This window comes from Streptopelia decaocto, assembly GCF_964273445.1.
Source record: "Streptopelia decaocto genome assembly, chromosome: 8".
In the NCBI taxonomy this organism is placed as follows: Eukaryota; Metazoa; Chordata; class Aves; order Columbiformes; family Columbidae; genus Streptopelia; species Streptopelia decaocto.
In genome coordinates, this window is record NC_138662.1 from 3,707,998 (window position 1) to 3,723,946 (window position 15,949).

At 39.4% G+C, this 15,949-nt stretch overlaps 1 protein-coding gene across 1 annotated transcript in view; it reads right to left on the reverse strand.

Annotated features, from left to right (window-relative positions):
• The window catches only part of ATP2B2 (ATPase plasma membrane Ca2+ transporting 2), a 260,605-nt gene extending 245,634 nt beyond the window's left edge, over positions 1 to 14,971 (reverse strand). Inside the window, exon 1 of the mRNA XM_082060191.1 lies at positions 14,889 to 14,971. The gene's annotated coding sequence lies outside the window, so the exon portion shown is untranslated. The remainder of the gene's footprint in view (positions 1 to 14,888) is intronic.
• Positions 14,972 to 15,949: the final 978 nt, after the last annotated feature.

Consider the following 15,949-nt stretch of genomic DNA (forward strand, 5'->3'; position numbering starts at 1 on the left):
TTAGATCTCCTCTTCACATGCCAAGTAGCAATTACAGTCTCTTTCACCTCGGGAATTCTTAAATATTCCCTCTTTATCTGGAATAACTTGTGCTATTCCTATTCCAAATATACTAAAAACTGTCTCAGGTTTGGGGAGTTTGGGTAGGGGTTTTTTGTTGTTTGTGTTGTTTTGTTTTCTTGGACCAAGGCATTTATTTCACACTGAGGGCGGTGAGAGCCTGGCCCAGGTTGGCCAGAGAGGTGGTGGCTGAACCATCCCTGGAGACATCCCAGGCCAGGCTGGACGGGGCTCTGAGCAACCTGAGCTGGTGAAGGTGTCCCTGTCATGGCAGGGCGGGCACTGGGGGAGCTGGGAAGGGCCCTTCAACCCAAACCATTCTATGATTCTATGATATTTGCACAAAGTGTGTCTGAGCGATAGTACAAAACTAAAAATTAACTAGAAACATGCAACTTTATACAGCCTGCCATAAAATGCCACTCGTGGTACAGCAATACTGCCTGAACCATGTCCTCTTTTGAAATCTACAAATGTTTGCTGGAGAATTGCACATGTGTCACCACAGCACATCTCAGCTTACCAGGTAAAAATACTAATGCAAAACTCTTTCCTTAAACACAACTTGTTTTGAAGTAGAATTTTGACCTGGTCCTGTCTATTTTACTGTTCAAATATTGCTTTTTCCCAAGGTATTGGCCTCTGTTCTTTACTCCCAACTTGCACATCTGAGTTTTTATTATACTATTGTGTTATTTGGCACATGAAGAATGAGGTTAAGTGGTAAATTATTACCTTATCTTTGCAAGATGAATTAGGCCTAGAAACAAAGGTGCCGAAAGTAATTATTATATTAGATGAAGCATGGTAAGAATCCCAAAGTTAAATTCTGCACAAGTATTGCATGGAGACTTGTATAAATGCTCATGCTCATGAAGTTTCTGTACACTCAGATTTCCTATTCATAAGTGACAAAAAAAACTCGGCATCTACATTAACATCTTTGTGAGAGTAACAATGCTCCGTTATCCAAAAGCAATCGCACGATGGAAAAAACAGCGTGAATTTTTCTTTCATTTGAATTTTCTGCTTGGGCACAGGTTCTACAGTTTCTACAGGTTCCTTACAGTGCTGTTCTACAATGCAAGCCATGAAGCATTGCCATTTTGAAGCTAAGTGGCTCTTTTATGCAGTAAACAGACTAGAGAAGGGAGCACACTGAGGCAGACCCGGGGCCTACTGCCCGTCCTGCTCAGCCGCGGCTCTCCTGCCTTCCCACGTGTGGCCGCCAGAGCTTGTTTTCACTGCAGGAACAGACAGCTCAGAGAGCAAGATCTATGGATAATTCATTCCAGTCTTCCCTAAGCTCCATTAAAAAAAAGTTTCTGCTCTTTTTTCCTTCCCTAGCCATCTCACTGCAGTGCTAAATGCTAGGAAGAAGTGATAGGGAGAAGGAAATGGGATTCTTTTCCTATTTGTGACAACAAAATATTCTTTCATAGATCTGAATTTCAACCACAGAATGTTATCAGTGCCCAAGTGATGCATGCTGATAGCAAATGAGCTGCAGGCAGTAAGAAACTCTTGAATGGGAGCTAACCAATGCAATATCACAAATGCAAATCCAAGGTCACAAAGAGACTCAAGTTGTGATTTGCTTTCTATAATAATAACTTCTCTCTCTCTCCCCCCCAAAAAAAAAAAAAAAAAAAAGAACTGAAGCTTTTTAATGCACATGTAGTTGAAAGAGCATTAATCACAGAGCACTCATAGGATATTAAACCACATGCTCAAATTACATGCAATCTTATGGGATGTTTGCTGCCCCTGGAAAGAATGGAGCACATCTACTATATAAGTAGCTCTTTTAACAAAATCAGCTACTGATGCTATTTTTTGAAGTTCAGAGAGGCAGCTCTTGAGGAATGAAACTTCAAGCACTGGTATCTAAGTGCTTTTTCTTCAACCTCAGTGTCAGCTTTCTGTGGCTCATGGGCTTCACCCCCACCGGAGCAGCAGCTGCCTTGCAGACTCAGTGGGATTCGGATCAGCCCAAAGCCAAGCTCAAGTGGCAGGGCCCGGACCACGACTGAGAGAGAGGCCAATATCCAGCTTTTGTATTGGCTGAAGCTGCGATGGAACAGCAGCTCTTGTCCACCCCACCAAACCTCACAAATGTGACATTGCTCAGGGTAAGTAATTACCTTCCACCAGAAGGTAATTAGTGCATTGATAATGGTTCCTCACTGACCACAGAGCTTCTCTAATTTGAAGCTATTAAACTCAGTTACAATGTCCCAGTGGAGAACATCTATATGTAGTGCGTATTTGCTGTGCAAAACTAAACACAAATCACTTTTGCTCAGGAAACTACATGGTTTGCACAGGTATCAAAAAGTGAATTTCCCATCTCTCTCAGATGTTAGTCTTTTTTTTTTCTAGTTAGTTCTAGCAGCTTTTTACTAATTTTTTTCTAACAATAGCAAATAAAACATATCTTGAGATAGTCTCAACTATTACTGAAGTTATGTGCTGCCAACTGTTAATATGTTCCTCTCAGCATCTTCTGTACCGTGTGTTTGTAAGCACTGCTTGGATCACTTAAAAATTTAAAAAAAAAAAAAAAAAAAGGAGAGAGAGAAGAAAGCAGGTCACTTGCAAAATCTACAGGGCTGCAAATGGTTCCCTTGTTAAAAAGGTTCCCTAAATCCTATTTTAAACTTGCTACACTAATAACAGTGATAGCAAAACAGTTTCCCAGAATCCAAAGAAATGTCCCACTGGTGTTTAAAAACCTAAGCAGTTCAGCAGTGAAATCTGGGGAGGAGAAGCCAGGACTGGAGGTGACGTGGCTGCTTTTCTCAGAGGAGCTGCTGTGTGAAGCGTCGGCAGCAGCGGCGCTGGCACAGCCGGACCTGCCCCGGGCTGCGGCCCTGCCCTGCAGTGGGACTCACTATGGGGCAGCTGCTCCTCTCAGGTTAAAGCAAGTTTGTCCAATGTACTCTGGAGTTGTGACCGACTCATTGTGGCTACTAAGAGTTCTGGGGTGTATCTCGCAGCCAGGCCCCATAATCTTTCTCCAAATTCTGCTTTGCTTTGCCACTGAAGAGATGAGAGGCAAAGAATTCTCTGATGACAGGAGGAACACCAGAGCAGGAACACAAGTGATGAGCTTTTAAAGCTTCTCCTGCACTTGGGTTTAGATTGTTCTAAGTTAAACTGCTTTAAACTGATTTAAAGACACCCATATTCTAAAATACAAGCCTGAGAAGTGGGCTGCACAAATTCCTAAGCACTGAAATTAAGCTGTTATCTTGCAAGGTCACTAACGATAGAGAGCAGCTCTGGAAAAATAATAGGGGCAGGAAAGCCCCAACAGCCCCAACAGCTAAATATTGCTTTCTAGGAAATTAGATTTTTGTTTAGATGTAATTCTGCTATATAAGATATATTTTCAATGAGGTCACAAATAATACTGCACTAACCGACTAATAGCAAATAAAACATGGAGATCTGGCATAGCAGATAGGAAAATATTTTGGCAAATTTCTTTCTACGTAACTCACATAAAATAACAAAACTAAATAAATACTTCCTAATCCCACATTCCTCTGAGTGCATATCTTTTCTGATATGCATCTTCCATTCTAAAAATATTTCCTATTTTACCCTTTGGCCATCAGCTGAAATGAATATCCCCTAATCCTTTCCAGGTATAAAATCAAAGTCAAAAGAGAAATGCAATTTCCACAGAGCTCCACCAGCCCCTCTGAAACACCCTGTGCTGACACACATTTCAAAAAACACATTAGGAGATTTTTGACCTTTTGCTCTTTCCAATCGGTTGCAGTAACAACATAGGTCATTTTGCAATAGGAGTTCTTCCTGTAAGACAGTTTGTGTAAAGTATGAAGAATTTCTTCTAGGAGAATCACAAAAATGAAACTTTAAAGATAAATTAGAGCTGTTATATGCTGGATTGCAGAATTACTCAAAATCTCCAGATGGGATTGTGGTCAATAAGGTCTTATCTATCAAAATTCACACAACACAACTCCTGCACCAAACAATTTACAGTCTAATTTACAATAGGACCTTATAAGTTCTTTTAAAAAACAATTAAGAGGTAGAAAAATAGTAGAATAAGCCCAGTTAAGACATGGAAAGAATCATTGAACTCTCATGGCAGAGTCTTTTTTCTTCCAAGTGAGTTGCTTTGGCTAGCTGGCCTCAATTTGATGGGCAAGTAACAGCTGTGATGTTTCATGAAATTACTTTGGTTTTTCATTGTTGTTTTTTTGTTTGTTTCAAGAAAATCTATCAGACTTTTTTTTAAGTGATAATTTAAATTAAGAAATCAAATACACCAATATTGTAAGAAGAAAAAGTGCAGCAGAGACATGGGAATTTTTTTCTCTAAATCCAAACCTCCTTCCATGCTGCGTGTTCGTATCATCATCCAGAAGACAGGAGCACACCAAGTGTATCAGTCATTATCACAGCATGAAGAAGAAAAGGTTATTCTTTTCTCTGAGCATACTCTCTCTTTGTTCACCTTCAAATATTTTGTCAGAACACGTATTTCCTACAACAAACATGTCCTGAATGGAAGGAGGGCTGCGAAAAGAAATAGAACATGAGAAGCGCTGAAGGAAATGCTTATGACAATATTTCTGCACAGACTTGGAGCTGCCATCTGCTCACACAAAAGGGAATATTCATAACTGACTGGTCAAACTGTGCAAGGGAACAACCCCATTTCCTTCAGCAGGACTTCTGCCTGGATTGAGTTACATTTGCAGCCTACAAACAACAAAAATAGTGTTGTAGAGAGATTAAACTCTTAAAACTCTATTATTAATAGTTTGAGTGAAAAAGATCAACTGATTTATACGCGACTTCTGCATTGAGAAATTTGGATTACTTGTCAGTAATCAGTTAGGTATCAAATCCAGTGTAACACAAGTTTCATTAAATTCATTCACTGTTTATTCAAAGCTGTGGTAAACTTTTTTCGATGTGTGACTTTATTTTGATTATATATATTAGGAAAAGTGCATTGTAGCTTTAGAATTTTTTTCTGTACTTTAAAAATAGCTATTATTACCATAGTATTTTCTTTTCCTCCTATGTTGAATTTTACACACCACATAACAGACTAGCAGAAACTTCAAGCAAGTGCCCCCACAGTGATAAAAATAATATGACTGTTAACCAATGCAAAAGATTGATGGTTTTTCAAAAACCACATTTTATAAGTAGTCTAACTTCTCTGATGATCTTTTTCCCAGCAACCTCACCCCATCCAGCCCTCCTCCAAGAACACAATCAAAAGTCCTGGACATTCCCTTCCTTCTCCATCCTTCCAAACGAGGAAATAAACCCCAAAACCCAAACCACTTTTGAGAGCAGTTGCTTCTGCTTCACTGAGTGAGAACATATGCAGACCTTATCTTTTGCCTTGCTGCAGTTCCAATTTTATTTTGGCTGGTTTGGATCATTTTATCTTCAGGCGCTGCAAACATCTGTGGCTCAAGCCAAGGGTGAGCTCTGGTCCTGCCCCCAGAATGTCCTCCCGTCACAGCCACCGCTCCACAGCTCCCTCCCTCCTTTGCCCAACTGTATTTTTAAAGCATGTTCTTACCAAATAAATCCAATTGACAGTCTCTTGTTCAAGTCTTATGGATTTTCATTTAAATAGATGGGTGGAGGAGGTATATAAACTAGCATTTTCCCAGCCATCTTCTGTAAAGTCGTATCTAAGATGATGTGTGTACCACCAAAATAGCTGTTCAGAATGAATCACTCATACCATTTTACAATTTCTTTTAACAGATAAGGATTGAACTACCATTGCAAAAACTTTGATACTGTCTTATTATAAGAGAGATAATTTTGTAAGCACAATGCAATATGGGAATGTGAAGTATGGAAAAAAATGTAAATGGATGATTTTAAAATTTATATTATTAAAATTAACTATGTTTTATTCACATTTGGCTACAGAAGTAACAAAAGCCTTGTTACACACAAAGTTTATGAAAAAATGAAACATTAGCACAAGGGCCAAGTCCTCTACAGAAAAATCAAAGGATTAAACAAACTCCAGATGGAAAACAACTGAAGCTTTTCATAAGTTTTAAATATTACTATACCTTGGCTGGTGATGAACCACAGTAACGTATGTGTGAACAGGCATACAAACACCCATGTGTATTCATATCCACGCATATACAAAAAAAGGTGTTAAAAATTCCTTTTATGTTCTCAATATTCAAAATGCATATAATGATTGGGAGGAGATTTTCTGTTTCTGCCATTTGTCTTTCACATACAGATTACAATGACATTTAGGTTTGCAGGGTGTCATTTTTTCCCCCCCCTTTCTCCTTTTCTTTAATTTTTCTTTTCTAGCAGTGCATATTTTATCAAAATTAATTCAAATTTCAAAAAGACATAATAGAAAATTCTCCGATCCTTAATAATCTCATGTCTTAACTATTGCAATCTCCTCCACTTCAGCCTTTGCAAATCCCAATTTTCTATCCCTTAATGCTATTCTAAAATACTAAAGGAACCGGGCTGGCTCTTTGCTTTGATTGCATCAAGGTCTCCTTTCCTTTCTTTCTTTTTCTCCTTTCCTTTCTCCCTTCCCTTTCCTATCAAACGACACCTCACTGTTGGGGTCTTGCATGAGCCTTTGCTCTGCAACCACCTCCTTGGCTGCCCGTTTCCCAGATTTTCCAGCAGTGTTGACTTGTCTTGTTCCACTAACCTGCAAAATCCACCAACCAACCTCTATTAAATCTCTCTTCAGAATTCAGTGCTTCTCTGATGACTACAAATGATCCACTTCCCGTTATTACAAACTCTGGTTCAGACGCAACTTCTGACCCAGCAAGTCTTTCACAAACTGGTTACAGAAACAAGTTACCTTGTTACTAAAACTCTTTTTGCACAGAAGGGATCTGCTACTAGCCCTTGTCAGCAACTCCAACTAGTGGCCTTTGCTAATTTTCAGGAATATTACTACATGGGATTCAAGAAAAGTTTCTGAGAAAAGCAAGATTCAGCACCAGCCTTAATCTCACCACCTTGCAAAGTATGTGCTTTATTTTCCTTTCATCTCATCCATAAACCACACTGACGAGCAGAAACGCACACACGCCTAAAAGGAAAGAGAGGATAAGAAAGGGAGTTCAGTTGTTGAAAACTATGTCTCTGCCAGCTGGGCACAGGTTTCATTTCCATTTTAGAGCAGTTTCTCAAGCACGACTGGCAGAGCCATTCCCAGCGGTGAACCGTGCTCGTCCAGCAAGACACCGCAACATTCCTCTGGGGACCTGGGGACGATGGAAACGGGAAGAATCCCCAGCAGGGAAGTTTGAGGGGCATAGGAAAAAACAAACATCACAACACACGACCACAAATCAAACAAGCAGGAAAAAGAACCAACCAACCAAATAAACCAGCCCCAGCTCATAAGAGTGAGGTGGCCATCCCAGAAGTTGACTAAAGGAACTTCTTCAGTATTGCCACAGACTCTTTAATTAATAGGTTTCTCCTGCCTAATACAGGCGGTTTATAAAAACTAATATATGGACTCACCTCCCTTCAAGTTGTAATTTATATCCCAGGACCAGGTTTGATTTGAAACCATAAAGAACAAAATATCAATAAAGAACATAGAAAGTTATTCTTTGCCCTCCCCCCTTTTTAGTTGGTAATAGGCATTAGTGCCCAGCATCACCAGGAGCACACAAGACGAATTCCTGTGTGGCAGGCAGGGCAGCGTTACCGACAATGCCACCTCATGTCTGTCCAGCGCTCGCACCAGCTGCTCCAGCAGAATCCAGCCCAGAGAAACAAACCCATTTCTCCTCTTTCCTCCTCCAGTTTGGCAGCCATACATCTGCAGCTGCCAAGTCCTCCTCTGTTGCCTGCAATCCAGTGCAATCTACATTTGCCTTCACATACACACACGCTTCTTTTTATCACACTCTGGCATTTCCACAATTTTTACTCTTTTTCCAGATGATGTTGATGGAGAGAAGGAACTACCTACTGCAGATGTGGTGTTCGGACAGCTGTTCCTGTGATTTTTTTTTTTTTTTTTTTTTAACTTGAGAATAGGAAAATCCATTTAATGGCAAAGAGCAAGATAGATAATTTGTGTCCATAAAGCCAGTAGTAGGTGTAATCTATGGTTCTGTTCTGATCTGGGCGGGAGGATTCACAGTACATCATTCCATTTTAATGGATTTAATAAGGAATGGTAGATCTCCGCTTACATTCTCATTTTTAAAGAGGTCCTCAAAAATATCTTCTAAAATCGAGGTGTAAAGTTGCTGCAAATGACATTAAGAAAACGTTCACCAAATTCAGAGAAGTTGTGATCTCACGTCTATTCCAACCCAATTCAGATAATGGCTCTGAGCTGAGCCTTGGCATTTGCAGTGCTCTTTCACTTTAAGGGAAGGGGTGTGGGGGGGGAATTTCTACAAACCCCAAACAATGCAAACCCTACAAAACCCAGTCTTCTACCACAATTCTCTTAGTACCAGTTCAGTACTGGTACCAGGAACTGGTACTAAGTGATTTGGACCAATACAAACCAGAAACAGCAATTCTCATATCTACCAGATGATAAAGTTTTGCAGGACAAGCAAATTATATGTAAAAGTTCCATAGCAGCTAATCAAGAATAAAACTTGAGGAAGCAGCAAAAAGCTCATAATGAAGAAATATATTCCATCACAGGTGGCAGGAAATTGTAGCTACTGATAACAAATGCTATGGGGCTCAAGCAAAGAAACAAAATCAGCATCAGCATGAAGGCAAAGTAGTGATAGCACCAAAAAAAAAAAGCCTCAAAGCACTCTCCAGAAATCTATCACGAGAATCAAATGAAAAGTAGTAAGTAATAAATATGCATTTTCTGTAAGACCTTGCATTTAAACATACTCCTAAAAATGTTGTGAGTTTAAGTAGCTGGCTGGAGACCATGTGTTGCTTGCATACATAAAAAGCAACGCATCATTCACTCACTGCTGAAGCACCAGCATCTGGAGAGAGAGATTACAGAGAAATTGAAAATGAGACCTAAGAATAAGTCAGTCCATCCAAACAGACCGTGCCAATGCTTGGGAACTCAAAAATTTCAAAATCTCTATCTCAGAATACTACAGAGACAAGAAGGAACAGGACGTGAGGGGTCGGGGCCAAGGCAGAGGGTGGCCAGGAGGAGCAGGTGAGGGCAGTGAGATGGGGCTCGTCTCGGATCCCTCACAAACTCTTCCCCAGCTTCCTTTGCTTTTCTGAAAGAGTCTGGCTTGGGAAAAGAGATGGAAGAAGTGCAAGCAAAAGCTGGAAAGTACCAAAAACCCTTTCAAGAAAGGTATAAATATTACTGGCTTAGATGAACACCCAAGGGAAAAATGGCTTGAACTGCACTAGAAGGCAATCGGATCATCGAACTGAAGACAAATGGAAAATTTATCTACTTTGTTGATACAAGAGTATACAACTCAGTGAAGTCAATGGAACTCTAAAGGCTATGGATAACAGCAGGCAAAACACAGACTTTAGATTCACAAGCAAAATAGACATTCTAATAATAACAAGGTAAAAAGGAACTAGTATTTTTTCTAGAAGGAGCTAAGCCTGATCTCAGGAAGGAGCTTCTCTTGAAGGGCAAACAAACAGAGAGGAAAAGAGCACCAAAGAAACTGAAGAGACTTCCCAGCACCCAGGAGAGCAGTAAAACAAAATCATCTGGAAAGAAAACCAATCCAGTCTCTGCTGCATATATTCAATGCTCTGAAAAAGGGAAATTCAATACAGGAATCAGGGAGAAAGTGAAGGAATCAGCAAAGCATGCTCAGGTGCGGTCAAAGAAAGGAAAACTTCACTTCTCTGTGGCAAAAGACTTCAACTACACAAAAAAGAAAAGCTTTTCTCTGCCTTTAGGGGGTAAATTTGTATCATACAATGCAGTATATGCTGTATGTGTCAAACAAGACTTGGCACACAGATTTTGAAATATAGTGAATAAAGACAAGCGTTAACACATCTCCTTTGTGAGATTCAGTTTTACATATTAGCATTTGAATTACGCCCAGCACTCTGAGGTGTCATTAAGAAAACACACATTTGTATGCTTTGTATTAGCAGAAACCAGCAGAAAAGCACTAATCTGGGCTCTAGAACTCTAGGAAGAGACACAGGCCAAGAAAAACCCAGTAACAAACCTACAAAATCCATACCATAAAAGAGCCCCCCAAGAAAAAACCTGAAATAAATAGCAGGCATGAATTTCATATTCATGTAGGGCATCTGTTAAATGATTGCAAGCAATTTATTGGTATAATCCAGATTGTTTCAAACTGAACAGAAATTCACTCAAAGAAGGAAAATGTGGCTGAACAGACCTGTAAGAAGCTGCTGTTCTGTCATACACAGACAGCCGGGAACAAATGCTGCTGCTCAGTGAGATTACTGAGCAATGGGCTCTACAAAGGCCTCTCAGAACATACAATTAACCATTTCATTTTGGTCAAATGCCAATCCTCAAAACAGCTATTTCAGTAACAGTGAAGCAAATGCACTCTATAAAGAGGAAAGACAAAATCAAAATTATCCTTACCGTGCAAAACTGAATTATATTATTTACAAGGCGATTATAAAATAAATATTACAAAAATAATGTAAATTATTGCTAGACAGCTTTTCTCTTTTTAGTCAACATTTCCAAAATATTTTCAAATCAGAAAAGTGTATCAAAAGTAAGATGGAAGAGAGAAAAAAACATCAGTAATCCAGTATTAAAATGTGGTAAGAAAAGATAAATAAATCTTTCCTTTTTGTCCTAATGTATAAAAAGTTCCGTGCCACGCCAGGCGCTCCGCTGCCAGCCGCACAGGATTCCAGTCATCGCACCAGGCCAGGCTGCCGCTCCTATTCCCACTCAGTACCAGCAGGTCCTGAGCACTGGGTCGCATTTTCTCCAGTCACTTGAGCACCGCCTGAAGTCTCACCTGATCACTCACTCCCCCTAACCTTCCTCCATTTCTTCACACCATCTGGAGCACAAACACCCACTGCACTTTCTTTACCAGACAAAAATGGCATGCACACAGCACAGAAAGGAAAACCAGCTGCTTGGTTTGGTGATGTTTCAGCAGCTAGTTCACACAAATCCTATGCAAGAGCTAGATATTGCATACTGTTACCCTCACACCGAATACACTTGTGTTGTAATATTACTGAGCTCAGAAAATAATATAAAATTGAAACTAAGTAGCAACTGTATGATTATAAAATGTCATTAACTTCAGATAGTAGAAAAGGTTATTTAATTAAAGAAAGTTTGATTTTTAAAAGGGGAAGAGTCAGAATTATTCAGAGATACTTAAATCTTTAGTTGTGCTAAAAAGATTACTGTACAGGTAACTGTAGGTACAAATGTGTTCTGCTTCTGCACAACTTTTCTGAATGAATAGCATCATATTCACATTTACCAAGTGAAAGATAACAGAACACACTCCTCTCCCCTTCAAAATACCTGGGACAATGCCAGGAAAAGACAAAAGTAGATGGATGGGACTGTCTCTGACAGCAAACCTAGAAAACAACTTTTGTTGACATCTATGCAATCATTCGGGATGAGCTGACGTACACTGTGTGCCCACCATAGCTGTGCTGAGAACTGTAAGGAAAGGGGACCAGTAATCCCACACATAGCTCTTACAGCTATTTTCCTCCCAGGCAGATGAAGTTACAAAAGCGTTTTTGCCAAACTATTTGAAAAGTCAAAAGTTTCAGTGGCTTCACTAGTGCCCTGCGTTTACAGGTGAGACAGTGAAATGCAGGTGTTAAAGATGAAGCCATTTCTTCAGCTTCTTCATTCTCAGTTACAACTAACATTTAATCTTTCAGTAGTATAAAAATAACACAGCAGCAAAAGTATTTTCCTTAATAACTTGGATAAACCACAAGAATGACAAAACAAAACTGAACAATTTCACATGGGAATACCTCCAGAGGAGGACAACAGTTGCGGTTACCTCGGCAAAGAAATAATCCTTGCGCGCTCCTGGTCCCCCCAGACAGAAGCCCCAGTCAGAGCAGCGTTACCCCGTGTCCCGGGACCTAAAGCTCGCGCTCAGGTCTAACCAGCGCGGATGCCTCGTGTGTGTCAGACAAACAAGCAACATCTTACATAAATGCAATGGCGGTTCTGGTTCGGAGGCAAGTTAAACGACAATGAAATCCAAGTACAATTAGCCTCTTCATTTATTATATCTTCCTGGACCACTATTGAGAGGCTGAAGACAGAGCGTTCCTTAGGAAGGCTTGTATGGGGGTTCTACAATTTTTTATTTTTACAAGCATACTCAACTGTGTGAGTGTGCCTGGCAGCTTGCCTTCCACAACAGGAATTAAAACTACTGGGTATTATAATAAGAAACAGAGAAAATGATGGTATTTCAAACTCTTATCTCTCTGCAAAAAAAGTACAAAAACCTTGGGAAGGCTTTTTTTTTTGTACTAGCTAAATGACTAAGAAAGTTCCCCTTCCATCTTAGCTTTTCAGTCTATTACAGACATTTAAATGTCTGACAAATAGATTACAGACTACTTGTTTTAAGAGTTTTTGAAAAAAATGAAGCTTGAATCTCCAGTATTTTGAAAGATACGCACAATATTTGGCCTGCACAGTTTGTAGCACCTATTAAAACCTTCATTAAAGCAACAGTGTCAAACTACTGCAAAGGCTGATGTCAGTACCACAAAGTCACTATGAGCATGTTTTCATTCTGCTCTATATTGAAAAACTACAGGCAACGAGCAGAACATTTTGATTAAGTTAGGTTAGTTTTAGTTAAAAGAGCCTATCAAACATTGACATGTAGGTGAGAGCTATAGCTACTTATCACCCTACTGGAAATTCATTTGGAAATTATTAGTGACAAAAGAGAGCAAATTCTTGAATAACTTCTATCCACATCAACATTATATATTATTTTCAACACATTAAAGTTGTGTAAGTGTCATTTTGCATAACAATGTTTTTTATAAACTTCATAATACAACAGTTACTTTCAGTTTTTTAGCTTACAGTGTAAATATCTAAAAGAAGTTCACAGAGTCTTCTGCACAGCACCTATATGCTATGGAAAGCTTCCGTAATTACTCATAGATGACTCGCAAAGTGTTTTTATCTGTAATTGTTCTTCATTTCTTTCTGGTTTTCCTCTCAAGCTTTAAGTCTGCTGACTGACGGCAGAGGAAACAAAGTGTTCTATGAACAGAAAGACCCCCAAAACGATAGGGTGCTCTCCTCATGTTTCTGTTTCACATGTTTACTTGTTAAAAAAAGGGCAAGTGCAATTCTTCTCCTTTCCTAATAACTTGCTAATCAACCTCATTACCAGACTGGCAATATTATTTGTCGCTGTCACGAAAAAGATTTGCTAGGACATCTCCTTGAAATCATAAAAATCAAAAGTAATCTTATACTTCACTGTACCAAACTACTTAAGAGTAAATAGTTACTAATTTTTCTTTATAGATTCTACTCTTTCATAAGTCAAAGGCTTAATTGAGTAGGTAGTGAATTCTATTTCCCCTTTTTCTACAATAGTTTGAATATTATAACTAATTTTCCCGTCTTGGTTAATGAACCTTCAGTAACAAGAGAGTTAATAAATGAAAATACAGATTGTGCATTTATTGTATCACCACTTACAAATCACTGGAACCACTTACTACTCAACAGAAAATCCAAAATAAATACCAGCTTTTTCCTTTCACTTAAATAATGATGGAATTTTCATACATTCAGAGCAAGTTGGGCAACTTCATTTTAACATGGTTATAAATTTCAACCAATCCAAGCTGCCTGACTTCTAGTGCAGTTATAACTAAATAAATGCTTGAAATAATCTAGTGCTGCCCTGCAGCTGATAGCACTGCTTGGATGGCTGCTAGCCTAAGTGGAACATCACGGAAATTTATTGCTTCCAAAATTAAACAATTAAAAAAACCTTACCACCTAATTAGAGAAATGAAAAAGTCTCATCACTGTTAAGGCAGAACATTTTCACAGAACTGCAAAAAATAAGATTCATACCACATATAGCATGATGACATATGTACCAGCACTTCACCTGGATCTAACAGCTTAATTTTATTAAGTTTTAGTTTATAAAACATTGCTTATGATTAAAAAAAAAAAAAAGTTAAGCCATTTAATGTTACTGCTGGAACTTTCATTAGTGCATTCCCACACTTGGGTTACAGACTATAAGGCTGATACTTCATCTGTGCAATTTTATTTTGTAATTAAAATTGAGGATATACATTACATAGAATAGAGTTATAATTGAGGAAAAATACTGTCTAAATCACGCACAAAGGTAGCATTATTTAATCTAAAATCTTGAGATCCTGGGGGGCATGGGAGAATGTGGAGTTCTGCTAGAGCCACCCATATGCAGAGGGGTCAGTAAGTGACGCCACACAGCCCCTGTCCCTCCAGACCCCGGGATCAGTGCAGGCCAACCCTCACGTTCCTCACACACACTAATCCCATGCTTCAGACAACACAATACAGAGAGAAAGTAGATTGATCTCTCAAACTAAGGCAAGCTCTCTTAATATTATGTGAAGCTGTAAGTGGCATTGTTATGTGGAAGAGCTCTCTGATGAGCAGTATGGGAAAGCAAGCAGAGCGCTTTGGTTTCCTTCACTGGTGTCACTGGGCCAACAATCAAGATCTTATTTATCAATAAGAGATGAATTCCTCAGGAATTTTCTATTTGCTAGGATTTCTATTCAGTTAAAACAGTTTTTAATTTTAGAAAGAAAAAGAAAGAACAACATACAGTGCTGTCGTCTTGGAAAAACGAATGAGCACTTCATAAACAGGGTTCCAAGTCACATCACCAGCTGGGTCTTTTCGTGTTGGTTAATCGATCTTGATTTCAAAACTGGAAGAAAGAAAAGAGATAATTAGATTTGACAAACCCCAGAGAATTAAGCAAATTAATAGAAAAACAAGGATTGATCTAAAGGACACCCCACAGGAGAAACAGATCCAAGAGCAAACATCCACTGTCATAAATAGTTACGGACATCTTGCAGTAAAACAACGTGATTAAAAAGTTCTAGCTCTGTGACCAAAGATCTATATTAATAGCTCTGAACTATGAGCCTCGGTCCCAGCAATCACTCTTGTCCATTTATCAGCACTGGAGCCCTCTGGCCTCTCGTATATGTAAATAACTTGTATTTTTAATGCACAGTCCTTTGGAGACCTTCAACTGGTTGTAATTCCCATCGTCTTTAAAAATAGCCAGCATCCTGAAGAAAACAAGTCTAAACCTTCAGAACTTCAAGCTGCTCCAGAACAGCTACTCAACGTTATCAATATTCAGTACTAACAGGATGAATAGAGAACATTAACCAAAAGGCCAGAATTGGGAAGGGGAAGCCCAAGGCCAAGGAACAGATTGGAATGAGGTGAGAGCAAACAAACCAGACAGTGCTCATCGTGTTGGCTTTGTCATCTACTGCTCCACCTTGTATGGGAGGGAGCAGGAGCGGAGCAAACACAGAGCAACATCCAGGGTGTGCTGTACGGGGCCGCGGGGTGTGTGTCTGTCTGTCTGCACGTGAGAGGGAAAGATGGACTCAGAGGAAGGATGGCAGAGGGGAGAGAAATTCCCCTGGTTTGCCTAGCATGACATAAGAACCTGGAGGAGAATAAATGAGAGGTCTTAACATCAACATACGATGTCATTGTGAATAAATAACATTCTGACTTGTTTCCCAGCAGGAAGCCGCACTGACGCCCAGGCAGCAGTTCTGCAAGAAAGAGAGGTCCTGCTGGATGCAAGTGTTCCATGTGCAGAGACACCAACCCTATACCACAAAGACAGCCAAA